This window comes from Phalacrocorax aristotelis, chromosome 13, assembly GCF_949628215.1.
Source record: "Phalacrocorax aristotelis chromosome 13, bGulAri2.1, whole genome shotgun sequence".
Lineage (NCBI taxonomy): Eukaryota > Metazoa > Chordata > Aves > Suliformes > Phalacrocoracidae > Phalacrocorax > Phalacrocorax aristotelis.
The window spans coordinates 6,174,925-6,196,467 of record NC_134288.1 but is presented as its reverse complement, the minus strand read 5'-3'; the positions used below and the strand labels follow the sequence as shown (position 1 = coordinate 6,196,467).

Here is a 21,543-nt window from a genome sequence, read left to right as displayed (position 1 = left end):
AGTGAATTTGTAAAAGGAAACAGGAAATGAAAACTAAAGAGGGTTGACATGATTACGGGGTGTTAATAAGAAAAGACATAAGCCAGGGGCCTTGATGTACAACTAGACAACAAGAGGTTACGTTTGGAGTCAGGGCTATGCTAATTTGCAAACTTGGGTCCATTTCATTAAGTGAGCTGAGAGACAGGCTGTCTCAGTCCAGCAGAGAGGGATCTCATTATCCATGTAGGGAGCAAGAGATAAGAATCTTTTAATAATTGCTGGGAATTTTTTTTATGATGATATGGAATGCCAATTTATGCATCTCCACTCAATATGGATAAAAACCAGCCTCCCTCACAGTTCAAACCAGCCCCCCACCCCAGCCCCCCTCCTGGCTGTGGCCATTAGGACAGGGAGGGAAAGCAGAGACTAATATGCTTGCCCGGGAGACCAATGCTGCAAAACTCCATTAAATGCACTTCACAGGGGAAACATGTTTGTTTACAATGGATGAAAAACTTTGCCAACCCTTTTTACTTAATTATTAATAGACACAGCTGTAGGATTTAGGGCCCAATCCAAACCCCAGTATGGTCGACAGGCAAGACTTCCACTGGCAAGTAGCCTTTAGATCGAATCCTTTACTGATTTCTTGTTAAGAAATGGTTCTGAATTGACACCTTTGGAAAAAGCTAAAGAACACATATTACTTTGGCAAAAGTATTGCTCACACTCCCTTCCCCTTGTCCATCTCTCCAAAACACACCCAGTGCAGCCATGAGAAAGGAGCTTTCTAGAAGCCAGAGGTTTGTACAGTTATTCCATTCCCTGCAATAAGTGTCCCACCTACTTTGGGCTAGGCACATCACAGATTTTGTGAGAGGGACAAGCTTAGTCTATAAGGGACTAATTTTGAGAGACCTGCATCTTTCACATGACTGTACCAAACACAATTCTGGCTACCTCTAAAAGCACTAGCATAAAAAAGCTGGGGGAATTAGACAAGGTCTCATGCTCATATTTTACCACATAATACTTGTTAAAGGCTGAGACACAGACACAATAACTTCTGAAAATCACACAAATAGCATTAAAACTTTTAGAGTCAAGTTTTCCCTCTGCCGAAACTTATGCTGCAAGGAAAAGAGGCAACAAAACGGTTTCCACAGCCAAATCTGCTCATTTGCTTGAAATCACTGGGTTAGACTGTACTTCAGTGTTGGAAAACACTGTCCAGGGAACTCCAAAGCTGCGCTTATCTCTAAAGCTGGCTGCAGGATTTGTTTTTATGCTTTGGGTCAGCTTAAGAACTATGTACAACTTATCTATCTTCTCAGCAGGAACAGAATTATAAGGCTCTCTTCAGCTGACCTTGCCTCTTTTCCCAGTTTCTAGTTGTTCATGAATGATTTTTAATTTTCCATACACGCATTTACTATTTGAAATGATTTGGCAAATATCTCTTGTGAAAGGCACTCACAGCCTCCACTTTGCAGGCAAGATTGGAGCAAGGAGGACTGGCAAAATGGAGCTGGCTTTTCTGGGTAAAAAGCTCATGTTCTGGCTCCTTAATTAGAAGGGTAAAACTTGAGAGCTAGATATATGGGCACAGATGCTCCCCCAGGATAACAAAAGTGGTTTCTGATATTTACATTTAAGGAAAAAACTCTGTCTCGACAGATATTCCTGCCTGTAAATCCATTCCTTGGAGCACTAGCGGGAAGCAGAGTCCGAGTGCCCCTTGGCAGCAGAGCTGTGAGCAGTGCAGTGATGTTTGTCACAGTGCAGGGATGTTTGCTGCGGTGCAGACGCAGCCCAAAAGAGTGACTCAGGCTACAGCCCACTGGATCAGGAACAGGAGCGACTGGGGGGAAGGAAGTGCAGAGCAGGTGCGCTCACAAGGACAAGGCTGGTGGAGGGAAAACCAAAAAGAAGAGAAGCAGAGGGCAGGAGCAGCTCGAAAAGTCCCGCATTTCCCCCCGGAGCCTGTGCGACCGCACTGGGACAGCTCTCGACAAATGCTGAGTGAAGATAAGGTGTCCCATCCCTGACTTGAGGCTGGAGCTGCTGCGGTACAACCCCTCCTTTTCCTCACAGCTGGAAGAAAAGACCACAAGGTTTATACATAACACACCACATCCATACTGAAGCAGAGACCAGACACACACTGCTCCTAAGCAGCTGCTGTTCAGTCCCCCTCTAAATTAACAGTGCCCACATCAATGGATGAGAGAGACTTGTATTAATGAATATCACTTCTTGGGCTGCTGCAGAGCAGGCTTCCTTTCAGAAGCAGTTGATTCTATGACAAGGAGAGAGGCAAAACGAAGCGGTTGGCAGAATGAAGGCTGAGATGACCTGGGTCCCAGGAGAAACCCCAAAGCGTGCTAGCTGGGAGCATGGCACAGGCTGCTGCTGTTACGGAGCCAGGAGGGAGTGCAGAGGGATTAGCCACACACTTGTTCTTAACCTTGCAAGGACAGTGCTTCAAATTGTCCTCTTGGTAAAGCTCTGACAGAAGCCAAAGTCTCAATTCTCCGCTCTTCCCTCCCCCTTCACCACCACCTCTATCCCATCCCTCAGAGATATGAAGAAATATGAGCAAAGGCTGCAGTAGATCACGTCAAGCCAATATTAAATGCCTCTAATGGAACTTAGATTAGACCAGCCTTCTTAAATGTCTGGATGCTGCCTGTAAACTGAAAGTCCTGATCACTGGGGAGGGAAGGGTCAAATACTGGCCTGAGTTCTTGGTGTGTTGAGACGTAGCCTATAAAATTATGTTTGCAGTCCTTTCTTGTTAATGCTATTTAACTAAACAGAAAAGTATGTGTATTAACAATGTCATGCAAGGTTCCCTTACCCTACACTTCACACCAGAGTTGAAATACCCAGATAACACAGTTTAAGGCTCTAAACACAATTCAGTCAATGCTCATCAAGACAATAGGCAAATTCTATCACTTTTGTAGCTTTAGGATTCCCACATCGATGCAATTGCTGTATTGCATCATGTTTCATCCCAGATAGATGTGGGGTAACACACATCAGCCTCCACTTTTAAAAGTTTCCCTTTCTCCCAATTCTCCTAACTAAGGATATTCCAAGCTTTACTTTCTAATCAAAGACCTTATCATATTAAAACATATGGTGATCTTTCCAACTGGATAAATGATGTCCACTAGGGGCTTGTATGAGACCACTAAATTTACTTTTGCTTTTGAATAAAATCACCAGGTTTCAGCCTAGGTATTGAAAGATTAACAACTAATATTCAAAATCTGATGCTCCCAAAGCTTCATGCTGGTTGCTTTACTCTATTCTCTCCCCCATCCATGGGTTCCTGTTGTCAAGTTGGGAAACATATATCCAAGCTACCTTGGTCTGGATTTATTTGTAGTGTACTGAGATAAAAGTCCAGCTGTAATATAATTTGAATTTAGTGGGGTAATAGGCTCCAGATTTTTTAAAACTTATTTTCTATTAAAAGGAGACTCTCTCTGCTTATTTCTCATAATTACAATAGGAATTTAAGGTACTGTAAAATTAATAGAACACCGACTCTAGAGACTGAAGTTTCTACACAGGCAGACAGACAGCCTGTCCCTGCCGGTGCCCTCCAGCTGTGACCGTAACCCTACACATGATAACAACGGTTTTACCTCTAGGCAAACTCATTTATTGACCTTTAAGATGGATGTTAAAAGACCAATTGAAGCTAATAATGTGCAATGTTTTTGTGGGCTGGATCCTTGACTATACAGAACAGATTTTAAATTACCCACCTCATTACATGCCACAAAAAAGCGGTGGAAAATTCCCCTTCCACGACTGATGAAATATAAAGAGAGAAAGAGAGATATACGCACACAGGAGATTCGCAAGCTGGAAGGTGCAGATATGGTTAAGCCACCTTTAGCCAATGATGGTGCTGATTTGATTTTGTGTTTTAGGGGGTTTCGGTAAATATGACTAGCAAAACCGATCTTCATTGTCCCCTTTTCTTGCAAGGTACCAAGGGCCAAGACGCATCAGGACGGGCCTTTTAGCCTGGTGCTGGTGTCTGGTCAGGACTGGGCAGTGGGTCTGGAGACCTCCCCAACCCACTGCCCCAAGGCCTTCAGGTTCTGCAAAGGATTTTGGAGCTGTTCCATTCACAAGCTCTCACTCCAGCTGTTAATTTGGCACTGGCAGCGCCGAGAGGCCTGGCTCAGTGTCTATCAGGGAGCATGTCTGCCTTCTGGCTTGCCTGTATTTTGTATCCAGATCCACTTAGGGAAAAAATCTTCTGTTTTCTCTGCCCTCGTTTCACAAATAGGTGTGATTGCAGCTGGAAGGCAGTGGCTGTGTGCTATGTATACATGAAAGAGGAGACGGAAAAGGAACTCATGTTAGCAGCTTCTGAAGACTGAGACATTATATCCAGCCACATACCTGTGATATGTACAATTAAAACAGATCTGTATATACACGCATATTTGCTCAAGTGTAGGATATGATATCATTATAGTCAATTACATAATTTTTACTAAGATGCTTTTTAGAAATCAAGTTATCTAGTCATCAGACTGTCAGTAAACATCTCTCACATACAACATGTTTAACTTCTGCTCAGGTTACATTACTCATACACACCCCTTGTGGTAATTAACATTACCTCTATCAGTTCCTAACTTGTCAAAACACCTGCAAACAAACAAAAATATTAATAATTGAGGAAATTATCCTTTACTCATTTGAGACTGTGCCATGAAGGCTTGTTTCTTTCTTTGTTTTTCTTTTTTACTTAGCTACTTTTATGTTCAAATATATCTTCTAGAGCTGGGTATGGAGTTACTATGACCCCAGGCCTGGTAATGCTTATTCATGCAGCACCTTCAGGCAAGGGGACAGATCCCATCCAGAAACTGAGAGTTTCAACTTTACAAAGCACAAGTTTTGCTTTGCTAGTTTTGTATTCAAATCTGATTTTTGCTCCTGCACTTCACAGATACATATATATATGTGTGTGTGCGTGCTCATTTTGGTTCATAAACATACTTATTTTTGCCTATATATATGTACTTGCATCTCCTGTAAGTGCATACGAGCAAGCCCTGGACCTGTGGCCCGGCTGATTACAGTTCTGTAGGTTATGTTAGTTCTGGCTCAGGTTTTGGAAGTTCTGCCTACATTTTTTCCTGGCATCAGGCAGTTCTTTCAAAGGCAGCCTGTGTTGCAGTCATAGATGAATAATGATGTATTGCCTGGGTCCAGAAATGTCAAGGGGACTAGTGGTGAGTCCATTTTTTGATGTTCATGTCAATGGTACCATTAAAAATCCAGTGTATAAAGCTGGAAGACTCTACAACCTGGGCTTTTCCTCAACATCCACTACCTAGACCCATTTTAAACCTTCACAAACAGCTTCTGTCTTTATCCTAAATAAGTCATGGAGCTTAAACAATGTTATTTAACCTCCTGTGCCCTCTCCCCATATTTCTACCAGTGCCAAACAACCAAAAACTCATTCCAAAAAGCCACACGTTACCCAACCAATGCTGCCTAAGGAAAGCATTCAGGAGTGTTTATGGGGCAGCTGAAGTGTAATGATTTAGTAGATGTTTATAAATGTTTATACTGTACAGATTAACATTCCCCAGGGGGCCTGTAATGAAGAGAGTGCTCCAACTGGAATCAAACCAGCCAGCCTAGGCTGAATGAGCGTGAATGAATCCTGCTGGCCTACCCTCATGAGCTGTTTACTCAGTTTGAACGGATTTCCTCTATCCATGCTCCTTCGGCATTTTGTTTTGGGAGAGGCAGAAGAGGAGTCTGGTCTTGGAGCACAGTTTGGAAACAAGCTAGAAAATCCAGCCCATCACTTGGATCATAGCAATTATGCACAGATTGCACTAGACAAAAGAACAAAGAGCCCAACCCTTCTGCTGTGGAAGTCGAGGCTGAAACTCCCATTGACTTCAAAGGAAGCTGGGTCTCAGTCTCAGAACATGGTTTTCAAACGTCGCGCCCAAGTGCAAACATTGAAAATCATGTTGAAACAACTAAGTCTTCCTATTGGACTAGGATCAGGTTCTTGGTATTTAGAACTTAGAAGTTTTATATTAGGTCACTATATTTGAAAAACATGATTTCTGATACTGTGATGCTGTACTGAAGGTTCAGAGCAACGGGTGATGAGCTTCTTATTCTAGAATAAACACTCACCAACAGTAGTGGACAGCTTCACTGAATATCTAGCTGGAGGTGATAGAAATCTTTCAGTAATCAGAGTAAATAAGGGAACAATTTCAATTTGTTCAGTGATGGCTCAAAGAATAAAACTATTTGCTACTGGTACTGGGATGCATGCAACAGGTTTCAAATTGCCATGGGCTTAGCAACATGAACACCAAACCCAAAAAGTACAGCTGGGAACTGGCAGATGAAGCTTGCCTGCCTTGATACCTCAGAAGCAATGAGCAGGGAGGTTTTAAAAGATGCTAACAGCAGTGAGGACACTGGGAAGTATGAGGGAAATATATTTTCTTTTGGGCAAGGTGCCAGGTGAAAAAAATCAGCCTGTGAAATGGCAAGTAAGGAAACAAACCCCCCTGGATTTCTGCTGTGGTCAGGAGAGTAAGACTTTATACATGACACATGTATATATTCAGAAAGTGAATCATCTCAGAGGGGCCAGGAAAGGGTGGGAAGAAAATAGAAAGGATCATGGCATGGCCATAGCCAGCATGGGCCAATAAATGTGGCCAGAAACACCAAGCAGAGTGAACTAGATCTTCAAGAAAGGGGTACCACTGCCGGTGGATTTCTGCAGACTGAAGGCCCACAGTCATCTTCAAGCTGCGCTTTTTTGCTGATGTGATGAGATTTCGCGCTTCTCCCAAAATTATTCAACCTCTGGCTCTGATAGCTACATGTCTGCACAGGGCAGGCGGTAGCATCACGCGCTACAGGTGTTCTCAAAATAAGATACAAACTATTCCTTGCAAACACTTAAACCACAGCACTGAAGACGGTCCCACTGAAAATGTCTGCTGTGATTCTGCAGCTTCTGTAATGGATCAGACAGAGGTAGAGAGCTCAATACATAAAAACATTTCTTTCAATGAGTTTCTGAGGCGTTTTTAAAGGCTCAAAAAGAAGTTTGCTTTGAATCTTGGGTGGAGGCACTGGACAAAGGTAATTTTGTCTGCAGTGGTTTATTTGCCCATCTCACAAAGCTGTCTGAGGTAGTTACAGTGTTTGGCAAACACTCCTGGTACAAGCTCTATACTGTAACCCCTCTTGGGTATTTAGACCAGTGAAAAAGACAGATATCTGAAATCTTCTAGAGCGCTGTAACCATCAGGTAATTAGCTGTAGCAGACTTACAAAGGAGGGAAGACTCATGAGAGCTCTGAAATGAAAGCACAAAATGCCTCCTGGAACTAATTTTAGAGTGGCTTGAAGTATTTAATCCTGCAAATTATTGCCAGTGAGGCGACATCAAGGTACTGCTGGATCTTAATAGTGGCAAACCAGCAGGAATGGTTCACCCTAAGCTGCCTCCTGCTGATGGCTAAGCAATCAGACACACTTTACACCACTCACAAGGTGCAGGGGCAGCTATGTTTTGTTCCAAGTGACCTGCAAAGCGGCCTGGAATTGTTCCTCTCTTTGTGTCTGCAAAGGATCCTTTATCCGCAAAGCCAATGAGCCTTCTTTGCAAACAGCAGAGAATAAGGAAGAGGAAAATAAATACTGGGGGTACAGACAGCACCCCACCACTGCATCATGCTAGATGATGCTAGATGCTCTCCATCCATCTGAGGACAGGGAAGGGTGTGTAGAGGGGCACAAAGAAGCAGAGTGTTTTACTCTTTCATAACTAGGGTCTGTCTTATTTTGAAAGTTGCCTTTCTGATTCCTTGCTCTGCTCATGAGTCCTTGTTAATGAAGGTGAGGAAATCGGATTTATCCTTTCATCCCTCTAGGAGTCAGTTTCTCCATGCGCGAAGTGGGGAAGGTAAACGTCAACCTTGTGAGAACTGTTTTTAGGAACGGGAAATGGCAGATATGGGGCTAGAAAACAACTTCTTATGTTCTTAAGCCCAATCTGCTCTCACAGAGATCTCGGATCTGCAGCTCCCTTCTTTATTTTAATCAGAGACCATGTGAGGGAACTCGGAAACTCCATGTTTCTTCCCACTGGGAAGCCACTCAAGAATTCTGTTGCTGTGGTGACTAAAAAACTTCATGTATTTTCCAGGCTGAATTTATTCATTGCCAATTAATACCCATTTGTTCTTGTGCCAAAATATTCTTTTATCTTTAATAAGTAGTCTGTCAAGCTCTGTAAAAGCTATATACTTGATTGCTACAGAACCTAGGAGTTTCCTCTTCCACAAGCCATAGGAAGAAGTGTTAATAACAGAACGTACTGTAATACCCCATGCAAATTTTGCAGGAGCCCATCCAGGTATGTGCAAGAACCTATGTACTAATTTAAAAGCTATTTCCACTACCAGCTTTCCCAGCTGGAAAGCTTTTATCATATTTTAAAAACAAAGGAGAGGCATTAACCTATAGTTTAACATTTTCTTCAAAACTATTTCCCAAATACTCTCTTCCTCTCCAAAACCCAACAGACACCAAGAAGCATCTCATCTGCCGAGATAAGAATTAAGATCCTGCATATTTCTTTGAACAACAAGCATTTTTGAACTCAGATTGTGTTTCTTTTTAGGCACAGGTATCCTTTTGCACATGTGCCACTTATATCTGAAAAACCAAGTGATCAAAATGTCAGAACTAAAGTTAACCATAAAACCTTATTAATCTGTATTATGATTCACCTTTTAAATATAGGATTATATCTTGTTTTCCACCAGATTCTACTTCAGGATGGACAGTGCTCACTTAATATGCAGATATTAATTTTTTTTTTTTACAGCGTCATTATTCAGCGTGTGGCTTGAGGCCTTATTTACCACACAGCATTCAAAACCTGCTTGGAAGACACAGTTGCTAATTTTCTCATAAGTTTTTCTAGGGCTCTTATCAGTATGGCATATGAGTGCTTCACAATGTTAACTATTTTTAACAACACTCTGTAAGACGAGAGGATATTATTATTCTTGTTTAACAGATGGGAAACCGAAACACAAAGAGATTCAGGTAAAAAAATTCTGCTAACATTGGGTACCCAAACTGAGATGTCTGGGAATTGATTTCTCAGAATGTTTAACACTGTACAGCATCATATGTCAGGAGGAAATACCACTGGCAACGTAGTCTGCAAATGGGAACACAGAAAACAAAACAAAATTAATTGCCAGTTGGGAAGAATTTAGTTTAAATCAACTTCTGTAAGACTGGATGAGAGTTTTGCAGTATTCACGTGCCTTGGTGATGAGATGCCCCATTTTCTTTTCAGTCCTCTGCCTCTTACCTCACCTCTCCCAGCTTCCGCACCAAATACAGGCAAAGTCCATCAGACACCAGCCTCCTCCCCTCCCCAGCTGTGACTCATCTCCTGGGCTGCTCCACCTTCCGAACCAATGAGACCAGGGTCCTCTGCTAAATATAGTACATGGTCATGTAATTAAAAACTATACCAAACACAGGTACAAAAGGAAGCCAAATAAACACTATGAGGAAACCTTCATTTAGTGATTTCCTGACACCCTTTCATAAATAATAAGCTTTTCAAGGGGAACGTTGTCTCCATTATATTTACATATATATAACCATTTAATTTTTATATAGAACCCATATATATTTATATATACATGTGTAAGATGAATGTATATATAGGATAAAAATGTTATGAGTGTAATAATATAAATTGATATATATCTATATTCTTGTTCCTGACTCATACCAGCTGAAACCTTCCAAAAAGTGGAAAAGGTACCTGGCATGGAATACTAAGCTCAAATGATTAAAATTTTCATGTTGAAATTAGAGGTGATCAAAATCTGTCTATAGGCTTCAGTTCAGCATTTTGCCTGTGGCTTCCTGTTTCAGGGAATCAGGACAGACACACTTGTGTGAATCAGGACCACTTCTATTCTGTAACGTTCACTGCTGAAGGAACGCACAGAGGCAGCACTCCAAATTTCCAGGGTGCAGGAAATTCAGTTATTTCATAATTTCATTTCATTCTGAATCAGGAGAACACCTATGCCTCCCTTGCCTCTAACTTTCAAATTCCCCTTGAAATTTTATTTGCGTTGGGTTTAAATGTTTCTAAATAAATCAACCAGAGCTGATACCAACATGGGAAATTTCAATGTGAATGTTCAGAGTTTGACAGAGTTACAAGGAAATAAAGAAGCCTGGAAAGTTTTAAGCAATCCTAGTTACAGGTACATCACCAGCTATTTCTAAAATACTGCTGTAGCAGAATATAAATTTTGTAATTAAAAACTTATTAAATGTGCTGTGTGTTATTTTCAGTGCAGTGATACCAGGGAAGGTATCCTTACTTTCCAGATACTTTTACTGCCTGTCCTACTTAGACACAGCAGAGAGAGGAGTGGAGCCCTGTTCTCCCCGCGCTCACAGGCTTGCCTCAATTCATACATTTGTGATAAAAGACCCAAATCTGAACCCTTTTAATCTAAAGGAACCACCACTAACAAGAGGCAGCAGCTCCCAGCTGCCTGTGCAGATGCAGGGACTCGGAGGCAGAGCCGTGCCAAGGTGCTTTCAAGAGGTGAAACCAGGGTTTGGGCTAACCAGGCATGAAATGCTATGGAAAGCTGGACAATTTGGCCATTTCACTGATTGATAATTTGTTATTTTGTGTTTTCTTATCAAGGGGGTGAGTAGAGTGCAAAATGTAACTTGACGCATGCCTTTGAAGGATACCCTGGGGCTTGCTGTGAACCTGGGCTTTTCCTAGTTCACAAAGGATCTGTCAGAAGAACTGCATGAGAACTGTTCGATCAAAAACCCCCTATGTCAGGATCTTCTATTTTGAAGGGAGGTGAGAAATTGGAATTAAATACTCAGCTGAGAACAGCTCTTTCCATAATGCTCAGACAGTGGAAACCGCTCGGCCCCACGGCTGCCAGCAGCCAGCGAGGAATTCCCCTGTCATGAGGGCCATGACTCACGCGTGCCCCTGCTGCTTCTCTCCCTCAGATGCAGAGGCCATAGTGTGGTCTGGGATGTGTCAGGAGAAAGGACCTGGCAGAGCTCGCCTCCGTTACACAACCTCTCAGTTCCTGCCCAGAGGCACGGTCCACCCAGGGTAGGAGCCGCTGCAGGTGACACGAGCTAGAAGATCCTTTTGCAGCTGGTACTTCGTGTCTCCCTTCATTTTCTTTATTCCTCTGTTCCTCTGGAAAAATCAGAGTAACTCGGTCAGCTCCCAAGCAATCACAATACTGTTATAAAAGTCAATGGGATTTTTAGCATCAGATTCAGCAGTATAAAATGAGGCTCCGCACTCAGCAGCACTGAAACAGGTATTGAGGTCCCTCATCAGTTTTGCTCAATGAATTAACAACAGAGCTGCTGCCACAGCAGTGTGAGCAGTTTGCAACATCTGTATTTGTGCTTTGGGTATTTATTACTGTGGGTTTCACAAGCCTTTTTAATGCCTCCAGGAGTAATTTATGGGGACAGAATAGCATGAAAAGAACAGATCCCACTTATTTACATCTCTAGATGATGAAAATCGCATGAGAAGAGCAGGTTTCACATAGTTTCCTCTCTGTAAATGGCTTTCTGAGGCAGTAAAAGCCATGTAAAAGCAAACATAAACACCGTACAAACACCAAGATATTCAGGTTTGCTTGGGCTTACCCAAACACTGCGTGGAGATTTTCAGGTTTATTCAGGTTTGGGCTCTGTTTTGCTAACTCATTCCATTAACGTTGTAGGTTTTAGTCATCGTTAACATAACTAACTAGATACAGGTACTGAAATGTCTTTTAACCAGTTTTACTACAGGAGAAGATTACTTTATAAAAACAGTCCTTAGTATTAATCTTGCAGCTTTTCAGACTGATGAGTAACGTGTGTGACTGACATTCTTTTTTTCTTTTTTCTTTCTGGCAACGCTTACGGCTCCTGATCCAGAGCACGATGCAGACTCATCTGGACACCCAGGATGGTCCAAGTTTCCAGCAACTGACATGCTGGTTATTTGTTTTATAACATAAGCAAATTAGTGAAGTATGACTAACAAACTTTTTGACCCAGTAATACTCATCTATGCAGTCACATTAAGAATCGTAACCTTTCGGTGCTAAGAGTAACAGCAGTGACCTGGGGCAGGTCACCAAGTTTCCTTCCTAGGGCTGGGTGGTGTAGTTTTGGAGGCATCTGTCACACACAAAAGCTTTACATTGTTTGAAGTGTGACACTTCTGAAATAAGTAGCTTTTGCCTGTAAAAGGCAAATTAAAGGTGTTTCTTTGCCCTGTCTTTTCTCATTAACTGACGCTCTGACTCCCTGATTTCCACATAAAGTCATAGACCATAAGATATAATGTTTGCCTACTTGAGTTCTACTGTATTTCATGTTTCCCCTCATGAGACCCAATTTATTACAGTGATGGATGTAATATCAGAGTATATTTTAAACAACTATGAGTGTACCTGCTTGGCTGCTCATTTTTCACAAAGTCATTCCAGGAAGCATTTAAAAGTCAGAAGACTGCCCCAGAATTTGTTTGAATAATCCAGGCTTCATGATTCTGCAAGACAGGATAGAAAATTAACTTGAAAGGTTTCCTCTGCTGCTAGTCACACTAAAATGCCATAAAGGCAGCTGGATCCTTTAACACACTGTTTTCGTACAGGGTTGTGGAGAGAAATCTCAATCTAGACCTTCATCCAGCAAAAAACCCTGCACACATGCTCAGCTTCCTTTACTGTTACCTCTGTATAATCAGAGGAAATAACCCACAGTATACAACGCTGCAAACATGTTCAAGTCTTTGCAAAATCACAGCTACCACAGACCTGAGCTTTGGAAAGCTGCAGGATTATTCATAATTTCATCAGCCTGATTCAGCAGAAGGAACGTGGAACCATTTCGAGTCACATTTAGAGCTGTTCATGTGTACTAGGAAAAGTTGCATCCCCTGAACAAAATGTAGCTTTCTCTCTGCTTCATTCTTGGGTTTAAGGAGAATTAAACCTTTCTGAAACTTGCTGGAAAAGGGGGGGGGGGGGGGGGGGCAGGGAGATAGAGAAGGACAATTTATCTCTAAATTACATTGCTCTTCAGAGTAAACCACAGAGAGCTGTAATGGGACAAGTAATTTTTTTACATGGTATAATTAATTAGAACCCATAAAACCCAATTAAACAGCACTTTTGAGACTATCAAGTGGTGCATGTTTGAAACTGCAAATATGACAGTATAAGTACGTTTTTATAGCTGGGCATACTCCTCAGGATTATTTTCAGTGCTCTACTAAAATGGGAAATGGCACCAGTTTGGCCCCTGCTAATAAATCTTTTGGAAACAGGCTATATTAATAATCTTTATGGGGTAGGGTGGAAGCCAGATGGGGCAGGGAGGGGACTGCAAAGGTGGCATAATATATTGGCCTGGAAAACATACTCCAGGCCAAAGCAGAAATTTAATCCTGGTGTGTATTGGAGAGGGCTGGGAATTCAAAATGAGAGGTGGTGGGCTGGAAGGGGACTCACCCTGAGAGATCAGGGAGAGTATTTCCAAGGTAAGGAAGGTAATATCGCACAAAGTAAGCACTGGTCCATCTGCACGAGAAAGGAAGCAAAGAAAAGAGCAGTGCTCCAGCAGATTTAACAGCCTCTAGCAAGACAGGGGCTTCTCCCCATTTGTCTGTAAATGAGAAATGGTGCTGGGGAGTTCCCCTCACCCCCACCTTTCACAGCTGTAATAGCCAGTCCTGCCTTACTGCCCTAGGAGGGGGTTGCATGTGCATGCATACGATGGGCTCAATGCGTGTGTATGAGCTTGATATACAATCTAGTGCGAGTAAAAGCTCACTTTGCCCTTGTTTATTTACATGAGGCCCCATTTATGTTTAACTTGGCAGCCAAGAGGTCTGCGCCTTGTGCCAAGCACTAATTCCTTGACTGCCCTGACAGGCCCTGGCGTGCACACCTGAAAGTCATTAGCGCTCGGACCCATTTTGTTCTCACATTTCGAGGCAGTGACCCGCAGCCACGTACAGCTTCAGCAGACACTTTATCAGCTTCCCTGTCATCGGCTTCGAGCTCAGCAGCCCGGGCATTGCCAGACCACAATAAGCAGTGAACTAATGAGGGCTCAGGAGAAGCCTCTATCTTAGCAAGCGGCTCCCCTCTTCTGGACAGAGGGCAACTGATACTCCGTGGAGGCCTTCTTTCTTCTTGAATTATGAGTTTGTTTGGGTCTGGAATATTTTATCCTTCAGAAAATAGCAATGCAGTGTGATAAGTAAACAACCCATGACAGCTGAGCTTCGGTGACAGAACCAGACAAATTAAATTCTAACAGCCCCGTTCAACTGTACAATGCTCCTCATGCAAGCTGTTCTCAAAAAGGGTAGCTTTACCTCCTCAGTCCCTCAGAAATTTCCTCCAGAGTCACCTCTAGAATTTTTAATCTAGAAATGCAGAAAAATACACTTTCAGATGATATTTGGAAGGAGAAATGTAGTGAACAGCTGCTCTGGCTAGAAAGCGTTGCAGTGAATACTCACACCATCTATGGAAAGAATATAAGGAGGACTTAAGAGTGTAGAGGAGATAAGAACTTTCTGCAGAAATGCTACTGAGGTATATGTTATGCTCTCCGAAGATCTGCTGAGTGCCATCGCATTCTTTATTATACATGGGGACACTATCCACCTCTTAGTTTTTAAGAGTCTATTTACTACATTACAGAATCTTATAAATATTTGCATTTCATAAGAGCTTTGCCATTTCACTTGCACTGAGACCCTTAAGCTTTCTTCCCTACAGAAGTTATTTTAAGATCTTAGCCTCTTTAGCAGCTCTGAATAAATTTCTTTTCTATCTATTCTCTCCATGTGTAATTTTTTCTTTTTAAAATCAATAGGGACTAAGACTCTGACAAGCTAACAGTCAGTCCTAGACCACGAACAGGTTTTGGACTAAGTTCTCATGACCTTGGAAAGGAAGGAATGGGAGACTTAAACCTCCAGAGAGCTACAGATTTCTGTGAGGGAGAACAGCATTATGGGTTTTTTCTATGGCAGTCTCAAGGCAATGCCCTTCACAGTCATCCCTTGCTAAACAAAACAAAATAAAAGTCCAAACAAACAAAAATCTCATTTTGGATCCTTCTTAGAGGCTTTTTTTCATTACTTTTCTGAGCCCTGCACTGTTGAACATGTGGTAATTTAGCACAAGGCCTTACAGTCAGAATACAACCATGGACCTAGGAAAATGTTTATACATGCTGTCAGACATTACAAAAGTGGTATTTTCTCTGAAATATAATAAGTAGATGCTGATATTGCCATTTTTTTCCTAAGTCTATATAGTTCACACACAGCACCTCTACAAGCCTTCTACTTCAGGTGCCTTATTTCTTTGCTCTTTATACTGTTCAGCTTTTGAACGTTCTTCATTCTTGCAGCATCCCTGTAAGATTAGCTGGGGCAATAATACCCAGGCACCAGCACACAAGGTATTAATAATTTGAAATGAAAATGGACCTGAACACAGAAAACATGGGATGATTTAATATAAAATATGTGAGGTCTTTGCTCCGAAAGCCATTAACATATGTGGTCTCCCAAGAGATTTTACTTTTCTTAATCCAAAAAAGAAAAGGGTGCTCTGCATTGTACAAAGCATACTGAGATGAAGAACCTTCCTCCCTAATTTAAGCAACATACATGTTATTGCAGAACTAGGCATTTAGTAGAGGTTCACGCAGACACATACAGGGTCATCGTGTGTTGAAGGAAGGACAGAAAAATCACTTTAATCTTAGATCCTGGTTTAGATGTTTCAAGAAAACAGCAAATTTTAAGGAGGTTGGAAATCTGGGATTGCAGCAGACTGGTGATTTAGTTAGTTAGGGGGTAGAGGCATGAAGAATATTCAGCAGCCATCAACAGGATGGTAAATGTCATTTGTATAGACATGTGTCATTCCTGTACTGCAGCCAAGTGAAACTACAAACACTATTAAAAGTATAAAGAGGCTTTAATTTACATTCCTGCTAAGGCAACTTTATGTTGCCAGAATATTGCAAGTGGGCTTAGTATAAAGAACCTGGCCTTAATATTCTCAGGCAGAGAAGTGAAATACACAGACATATTGACTTGGATTTGTATTCTGTCTTTTGTTAACCCAAGGTATCTGCACAAACCAAAACTGAGAGAAAGAATATGAATCTTCATGTACCTCCACTGCATAGCAGTTTTAATGAGCACAAATGATCATAGAATCATAGCACTATTAAAGTTGGAAAAGATGTCTAGGATCAAGTCCAACATCAATCCAACACACCCATGACTCCTAAACCATGCCCTGAAGTACCACGTCTACACCTTTTTTGAACACCTCCAGGGATGGTGACACCACCATCTCTCTGGGCAGCCTGTTCCAATGCTGACCGCTCTTTCAGTGAAGAAATGTTTCCTAATATCCAATCTAAACTTCCCCTGATGCAGCTTGAGGCCATTTCCTCTCTTCCTGTCTCTTGTTATTTGGGAGAAGAGACCAACGCCTGCCTCGCTACAACCTCCTTTCAGGCAGTTGCAGAGAGCGATAAGGTCTCCCCTCAGCCTCCTCTTCTCCAGGCTAAACAACCCCAGTTCCTTCAGCCAATCCTCATATGACCTGCTCGCCAGACCCTTCACCAGCTTCGTTGCCCTTCCCTGGACACGCTTCAGCAACTCAACATTGTTCTTGTAGTGAGGGGCCCAAAACTAAACACAGATTTGAGGTGCGGCCTCACCAGTGCCAAGTACAGGAGCACAACCACTTCCCTGCTCCTGCTGGCCACACCAGTGCTGACACAAGCCCGGGGGCTGGTGGCCTCCTTGGCCACCCGGGCACTGCTGGCTCATGCCCAGCCGGCTGTCAGCCAGCACCCCCAGGGCCTTCTCCGCCAGGCACTTTCCAGCTACTCTTCCCCAAGCCTGTAGCGTTGCAGGGGGTTGTTGTGGCTGAAGTGCAAGACCTGGCACTTGGCCTTGTTAAACCTCATACAACTGACCTCAGCCCATTGATCCAGCCTGTCCAGGGACCTCTGCAGAGCCTTCCTACCCCCAAGCAGATCAACACTCCTGTCCAATTTGGTGTCATCTGCAAACTGACTGAGGGTGCACTCGATCCCCTCATCCAGATTGATGATAAAGATATTAAACAAGACTGGCCCCAACACTGAGCCCTGGGGAACCCCGCTCGTGACCAGCCACCAACTGGATTCAGCTCCATTCATCACAGCTCTCTGGGCTCCGCCATCCAGCCAGTTTTTCACCCAGAGAAGGGTACACCTGTCTGAGCCATGAGCTGCCAACTTCTCTAGGAGGATGCTGTGGGAGGCAGTGTCAAAGGCTTTGCTAAAGTCCAGGTAGACAGCATCCACAGCCTTTCCCTCATCCACTAGGCGGGTCCCCTGTCATAGAAGGAGATCAGGTTGCTCAGGCAGGACCTCCCTTTCATGAAGCCATGCTGGCTGGGCCTGATCCCCTGGTTGTCCTGCACATGCCTGGTGAGCTCACTCGAGATTAACCGCTCCATAACCTTCCCGCAGGTCAGTACCGAGGTCAGGCTGACAGGCCTGTAGTTCCCCAGATCCTCCTCCTGGCCCTTCTTGTAGATGGGCGTCACATCAGCAAGGCTCCAGTCACCTGGGACCTCCCCTGTTAACCAGGGCTGCTGATAAATGATGAAGAGTAGCTTGATGAGCTCCTCTGCCAGCTCCCTCAGTACTCTCAGGTGGATCCCTTTGGCCCCATAGGCTTGTGAGTGTCCAGGTGGAGCAGCCGGTCACAAACTTCTTCCTCCTGGATTATGGGGGGTTTATTCCACTCCCCGTCCCTGCCTTCCAGCTCAGGAGGCTGAATACTCTGGGGATAACTGGTCTGACGGTTAAAAACTGAGGCAAAGAAGGCATTTAGTACCTCAGCCTTTTCCTCAACCTTGGTGGCAATGTTCCCCTCTGCATCCAATAGAGGATGGAAATTCTCTTTGGTTCTCTTTTTGTTGTTAATATAGTTATAAAAACATTTTTGATAGCCCTTAACCACAGTGGCCAGACTGAGTTCTAGCTGGGCTTTTGCCTGCCTAATTTTCTCTCTGCAAGACTTAATGAGATCTCTTTGCCAAGACTTCCTGGACTCCTTTGCCCTTCAGGACTGCTTCCCAAGGGACTCTCCCAACCAATGCCCTGAACAGGCCAAAGTCTGCCCTCCAGGAGTCCATGGTAGTGGTTCTGCTGACTCCTCTCCTTACTTTGCCAAGAATTGAGAACTCAATCATATTATGGTCGCTAAGCCCAAGACAGCTTCCGACCACCCCATCTCCCACCAGTCCTTCTCTGTTTGTGAACAGGAGGTCAAGCGAGGCACCTCCCCTGGTAGGCTCACTTACCAGCTGTGTCAGGAAGTTCTTCCACACACTCCAGGAACCTCCGAGGCTATTTCTTCTCTGCTGTGTTGTATTGCCAGCAGACATCTGTTAAGTTGAAGTCCCTCACTAGAACAAGTGCAACTGATTGTGATACTTCTGCCAGGTGCTTGTACAATGCTTCATCTACCTCTTCATCCTGGTTGGGTGGTCTATAACAGACTCCCAGGATATCTGTCTTGTTCGTCTTCCCCCTCATCCTTACCCATAAGCACTCGACCCTATCATCAAAAAAGACATTTCATGTGACAGCAAAATGGCCCTATTCAGCATCCCATCCCCCAGCACCATGGCAACATGCAGCCAGAAGCACTGCCTGGATCATCTCGCCCCTGCCATCACAGCAATCACGATGCTAAACTCAGAACTTCGACACCCAACCTAAACACAAGCCATCCAGGAACCTCCAATACCTGCTAACACACTTCAGACTTTTAGCACAAAACACTAAAAGCCTTGAATACCACCAGTGCCTTGGGAGAAAGCTGTGTCCTTCACCAGAGAGAGGCACAATAATAAAGCAAATTGCAGTGATCCCTGCCAGGGTGACCGGGGACAACACACATCAGCTGGGAGGTTGAGGAGCTTCTCACTACCACCAGAAGCATCTATGCCCCCTGCCCATTAGCCCATTTCTAGCTGTGGTCTATTTCAGATGTTTCAGAAGAAGATGGAAGAACAAACAAACCCAGAGGCCAAGTTATGCATGAAAGGAGGCAAACAAAAAACCCCTCTCATACCCATTAGGAAGCCCTCTAGCAAAGGGATGAGACATGGAGTTCAGAGCAGACTGTGAAGAAATCTTTCTGCCAAAAAGGAAAAAATCATTATATAAAAGACACATGAGAGAAAAGGTAACTTGAAATACCTGTAAGTAAAATGGTAAAATTCTGAGGCCTCTGAAATCAATAACAAAACTTTCAAACGTTATTTGGGCCAAGATTTTGAGTTCAACATTTTTAAGTATTTTTCTACATTTATTTCTAAATAAGAGATCTGTAGCTCTTGAAATGTCTTCTCGGGATGTGTTAACTTTGATAGGAAAATTAAAGGTGTTAATTTGTCCCTGTCACTGTATAATATTAAACAGTTAAATGTGGTCCGAGTTTGGAAAGAGTATATGGCAGACATCCTTATAAATTGAAAGAATAATCTTTTCCAAATCTGTCAACAAGATCCTAGCCACTGTTCCTGGCAAGAAAACTAGCTTAATTTGGTAAAACAATCACTTTTGCTCTCACAAACATTGTAAAACCAATGGGGTCATGGAAAGAAAAATGGGAGCATTAAAAGGACCCTTGGTAGATCCTCAGCAGCACGCTGCTGTGTTACCATGGGATATTTGCAAGGAACCACACAGGTTTTAAAAGTACAAGTAAATGCAGAGGGTGGGACGGAGATTAGGCTGCAAGCAAGGACTGAGGCACTGCAAATTCAATTCACCGCGTGGTTTCGCTGTGAATGCTTTTCCAGGTCTCACACCATTACATAGGATGTAACATCATAATGATGTCAACTCTTGGACCAAGGAATGAGCTGATTTAAGTTTTATGAGGGGAAGGATGAATACTTTCAAAGGAATGGTGAGTCGAATAATACAGAACTGGTAGGATCACAGTTCAGGGAACTCACGGTTATGCTTTGAACTATTTTTAGCAAGGTATTGCAAGTTCAGGGATAGTTAGTACAGAAAGGGCCTGCACAGCTCAAGTGAAGCACAGCCTTTCAAAGTGTTGACAATTTTCTATCAATTTTGCAGAGAGAGAACCAAAATCTCTCTTCTTTTTCACTGAAGGTGACTGCTGTAGCAAGGCCGCTGCTTGCAAACGGCCGTGTGTGTGTGTGAATGAGCATCAGAGCGTGGGATGAAGGACAACCACCCACCTTATATTTGGAGCAGCACAAGACCCATTTTGCAACAAGCCACAGCGTAGCAGGGAGGGTGCTGCCGCAGGATGCGGGATTCCTCCATCCCCGCCCTGTCTACAGCATGAGGCGGTCCCTGCTCATCACATGCTCAAGGGAGCTGTGACTTCGTTCTGCCCACTCAAGGGGGCACTTTATTGACTCAATTTTAGCTCCAGCACTTACAATCTGTAGGGAAACAGAAAAAAACCTTAAATTCAGGTATAAGAGAAACCATAGGTAGGTAGGTAGGTTTTCCATCAAAGCTGTTGCTGTTCCTGCAGTAAAAGCATATTAAAAAAGACCTTCCCCCAACTCCCTTTGGAAAGTCACTGCAGATGCTAGTTTCTGTCAGCTCCTGTTATGTTTTTCCTTCTTTAAATCCATACTTAAGAATATCCAGTTATTGCTGATCACCAGGAATACACAAGGAATGGGTTGCTTTATAAGCTTTACTACAATTACGGATAATGTTGGAAATATACACAATATTTCCTGTATGTTGTGACTGCTACAAGCACAGAAAACCCACATTGAAGGGGATTTCTATGCAAGCTACGAAGCAGATGAAGATTGCATTGCAACCCTGAATTACTGATTCAAGCGTCATTTCTCCTCTCCCCACCCACTTCTCTAATAGCTTTTAAACTTAAATAGCCATATAAGTTAAAATGTTCTTTTATAGGGTGAAATAAACAGATTTTATGGTTCAGAAACTGCAAGTTTAGAGATCAACACTTTACCACTAATTCATGCAGGTTCAAGCTAAGGAAATGGCTCATTTTCCTCTCTACAGTTGTTGAGATTTTTTTTTTCTCCAAAAAAAAATATTCAAGACACACTTTAAATTAGATGTTATGAAAATTCTGGATGCAGACATTGCTTTCTCTTGACAAAGTGCATCTAACTCGCTGCCCTCCAGGTCCCAGTTCCCATGAAATCAGAGGTAAATCACTGCTGAAAACCTCAGAGAAGCTGGAAGTTGGTACAAAACGTTAGAACTTATTAATCATATTATTGACAGAGCCTTTTTTAAAAACAAAAAACACAAACCCAAGAAAACAAACAACAA

At 43.0% G+C, this 21,543-nt stretch overlaps 1 long non-coding RNA gene across 1 annotated transcript in view; it reads right to left on the bottom strand.

The window, feature by feature from the left end:
* The window catches only part of LOC142064107 (uncharacterized), a 116,442-nt gene that overhangs the window by 50,806 nt on the left and 44,093 nt on the right, over window positions 1-21,543 (bottom strand). Inside the window, exons 4-6 of the long non-coding RNA XR_012662992.1 lie at window positions 20,451-20,660; window positions 12,576-12,673; window positions 11,085-11,311 (exon numbers count right to left, since the gene is read on the bottom strand). This is a non-coding gene — a long non-coding RNA (uncharacterized LOC142064107). The remainder of the gene's footprint in view (window positions 1-11,084; window positions 11,312-12,575; window positions 12,674-20,450; window positions 20,661-21,543) is intronic.